Source organism: Eumetopias jubatus, unplaced genomic scaffold, assembly GCF_037043125.1.
Source record: "Eumetopias jubatus isolate StellerSeaLion01/CBP00866 unplaced genomic scaffold, mEumJub1_p1.0 scaffold_2, whole genome shotgun sequence".
NCBI classification, from domain to species: Eukaryota; Metazoa; Chordata; class Mammalia; order Carnivora; family Otariidae; genus Eumetopias; species Eumetopias jubatus.
The window spans coordinates 143,745,194-143,749,300 of NW_028274808.1; the positions used below are offsets into that span (position 1 = coordinate 143,745,194).

Genomic DNA, 4,107 nt, shown 5'->3' on the forward strand with positions numbered 1-4,107 from the left:
TAAAACTTTTTAAGCAAATCATGATACATTCCAACAATAAAACGCCATGTCTCACATCTCTCTACCTGTAGGGAAATATGTGAAAATATTCACTGAAATTGAACATACACCAAAACATTTTTTACATAAGGCACACAAGGTGCAGAGCAGTATAAATGGTATTTCCCCATGTGTATCATAAAAGAAGTGTGTGTGTGTGTATGTGCATATGTACATCATTCACACATGTATGCTGGTAAAGACTGTTTTTTTCCAAGATATCCACACACAGAAAATTAGTAATCCTAATAGGCTCTTGGAAGGAGAAACAAAGATCTGTAGTAGGAGGGAGAGATTTGTTTTGTTTTGTTTTTTACTGTGTAACCCTTTTTACCCGTTGCATTTTTATAACATGCACATATTTTTCTTCAGTAATTAAGTATAACCAGTTTACCTACTCGATGATGTAAAGGTTAGCTTCTGAATGATGAACAGCATGTTGAGTAAAGTATTTATGGGATGATTATAAAAGTGGTTTGGAATTTAGATCTCTTTCTGCCAGAGGAGTATTAAATTTTGAAAGGTTTAAGGAAGACTGGGCCAGTTTTTGGGCCAACTAAGTGTTTTATGTATTTTAAGGCAATCATGAGTACAAATAATAAGAATTTTTATAATCAGATGAGTAAGCCACTTGTTATTTTGAACCTGATAAAATGTATAGGTTGAAGTCCTGTCAGTACCTCAGAATGTGACCTTATTTGGAGATAAGCTCTTTAAAAAGGTAAGAAGGTTCTTTGGGCCATCTCTCCGTGCTACCATAATGGTGCGCATGAATGACCCAGCAGATGTTCTCAAGAGCGTTAACATTCCTGAAAGGAGAGGCAAATGCCAGGTTCTTATTTGCATGCTCCAAAGTCATCATCCAGTTTCTCACTGTGATGATGAAGCATGTTACATTGGCAAATTTGAAATCACTGATGATCACAGAGCTGGGAAAATTGTTGTGAACCTCATGGGATGGTTAAACAAGTGTGGAGTGATCAGCCCCAGATTTGATGTACAACTGAAAGATCTAGAAAAATGGCAGAATAACCAGCTCCCACCCCACCAGTTTGGTTTCACTGTACTGACAACCTCAGCTGGCATCATGGACCGTGAAGAAGCAAGACGAAAACCCACAGGAGGGAAAATCCTGGGATTCTTTTTCTAAGGATGTAATACATACGTGGAAATAAAATGCCTCAGTGGGATAAATAAATAAATAAATAAATAGGTATATAAGGTTAAAATGGGGTCATTAGGGTAGGCCTAATCCACTATGACTGGTGGTTTCATAAGAAAAGGAGATTAAGGGGGTGCCTGGGTGGCTCAGTTGTTAAACATCTGCCTTTGGCTCAGGTCGTGATCCCAGGGACCTGGCATCGAGCCCCATATCGGGCTCCCTGCTCAGTGGGAAGCCTGCTTCTCCCTCTCCCACTCCCCCTGCTTGTGTTCCCTCTTTTGCTGTCTCTCTCTCTGTCAAATAAATAAATAAAATCTTTAAAAAAAAGAAAAAAAGAAAAGAGATTAAGGACAGAGACCCGGACAGAGGGAAGACCATGTGAACATACTCAGAAAAGATGACCATCGGCAAACCAAGGAGAGAGGCTTCAGAAGAAAACCCTGAGGACAACTAGATCTTGGACTTCTAGCCTCCTGAACTGTAAGAAAAACAAATTTCTGTTGTTCAAGCCACTCAGTCTGTGGTACTTTGTTATGGCAGCCTCAGCAAAGTAATACTCAACCTAAGCTCAGTGATATTGGCTGCAGGTGATAGGCAGCCATTGAAGAATCTCAAGTAGGAGAATGACCTTTTAAGATCTGCTCTTTAGAACAATGATTTTGCAGTGAATAAGATCAATTGGAAGGGATATCCAGGGGTCTGGGAGACTAGTTAGAAAGTTATATCAATGGTGCAGTGAAAGCTGATGAGAGGCATAATTCAGGCATTTTCACAGAGAAGCGAGAGGAAGAATTACATATGAGAATTGTTAATGGGGTAGAAGTTATGGGACCCAGAGACCAGTTGGATGCAAAGCAGAGAGAGAGGGTCAGTCTGTGATGAAACTGATGTCCCTAGCTTAGGCAGCTACGTGAATTGTTTATATATATTTTCAAAGATTTTATTTATTTATTTGAGAGAGAGAGAGAGCACGAGTGGGGGAAGGGGGAATGGGTAGAGGGAGAAGAAGACAACCCACTGAGCAGGGACCCCAAAGCCGGGTGGATCCCAGGACCCTGGGATCATGACCTGAGCTGAAGGCAGATGCTTAACTGACTGAGCCACCCAGGTGCCCCTAAGTAAATTGTTTATAAAGCAAAATAGAAAATCAAAGGAGCAGTGGGCTCCCCATGTGAACTCTGGGGAGAGCTAACTGAATTACGGTGGTGACTTGTTAACACCAATCGCAAGGAGAAACTCCAGGAGATAGGCATCAATCCAGATTAAGATCAAAGCAGTTGACGACCCAGTGAGGGAAGAAGGCTCATAGAACTGGCAAGGGGTAGCAGTCAGGATATTTGAGGCACCTGATGAATTACCATGTCATGGAGTAGAAATGCACCTCACCCAGAAACACACAGAGGGTCTCTTTGTAGAGGGAAGGCTCGGCATTCCGCAGATTGGGTGCAATCAGGGTGGAGCTGGCCATGATAATTGAAGCAGAAGTAATGACAGGAAAGGGATGGAACAATCCTGGCACTATGCCTTGGCTCTGCCCCAAACAGGCTTTATAACCTTGGGCAAGTCAATTGACTTCTCTTTCCTTTCACTAGCAAATCAGGGTAAAAATGAAGTGATTGTTATTACGACAAATCATTAGCTAATTAATACTTAGAGGCCTCAGAAAAAGCCTCCTGGAGATGATTTATAAACTAAGAGCTGAAGAATGAGTAAAAAAGGAACCAGAAGAAATGGCGAGGAGGTGTGGAGTGAAAGATGTTCTAGTGACAAGGAGCACCATCTATAAGACCCTGAGCCCGAACAGAAAATGGTATTTTCAGAGAACCAAGAAGTGGTTTGATATATCTAGAGCATGGAGTTCCATCGGGACGAAGTGAGAAAACAGAAATTGCAAGCAGTTAAGTAATTTGTTCAAGGTCACATAACAATTAAAATTCTGATCTGTGAATTCAGCATGCCTGTACCAGCATGCCAGTACCAATTAAATCATTAATCCTAGAGGTGCCTGGGTGGCTCAGTCGGTTAAGCGTCCAACTCTGGACTTCGGCTCAGATCATGATCTCAGGGTCGTGGGATCGATACCCACATCAAGCCCCTCATCACGCTCCACGCTCAGCTGGGAGTCCGCTTGAGAACTCTCTCTCTCTTCCTCTTTCTCTCTCTGCCCCTTCCCCAGCACGGGTTCTTTCTCTCTCTCAAATAAATAAATAAGTCTTTAAACTATTAATCCTATACAACCTCCCTATAGCACTATACAAAAAGAAGACCATTGCCAAGGGTGATACAGGCTTAATATTTCTTAACGTGTTTAGAAAGTTACAGAGTGAATACGTACTTAAGCTTAAATAGAAAAATCCAGGTGAGAATGTTAGAACAAGGATCATTAGGTATACAGAATTACACCACAAAAGCAAGTAAGCTAAACTTAGTCAAATAATTCAACCAACAGCCTACTAACCCTTGCTTCCACTCTAGTCCTCCAGAAAATAGAGAAACCATCTCAAAACGGATTTTGTGACTAACACAAGATTTTGATGATCAGTTTTCTATTGTAAACTTACCACTCACTAAATAGAAGATGAGCTCTAAAAAGTCACAGTAGTTGCATTTATTTTACAAACAAAATAAAACCCAGATCCAGATCACTCCAGTTTTATAATGGACTTGGCAGTTGGGTGATTGTGTTATGTACTATGCCGAGACTGGATGAACTGGTCTGTCTGTGCCTCTTCCCTGGAGCATTGATCCACAGAAGATTACACACATTGATTATAAGATCTTCTCTTAGTCCTCCATATTCTAATGTTCTGCTACAACGTGGTAAGTTTAGGAATCATTTTTGTTTGTCCTGCATGTGATTGGTTGGGATTTGCTGGGATTCCTGAATCTGGTGCTTCTTGTCTGAT

At 41.1% G+C, this 4,107-nt stretch overlaps 1 pseudogene; it reads left to right on the forward strand.

The window, feature by feature from the left end:
• The first annotated feature begins 799 nt into the window (after positions 1–799).
• On the forward strand, positions 800–1,189 carry LOC114206715 (small ribosomal subunit protein uS8 pseudogene; annotated as a pseudogene).
• Positions 1,190–4,107: the final 2,918 nt, after the last annotated feature.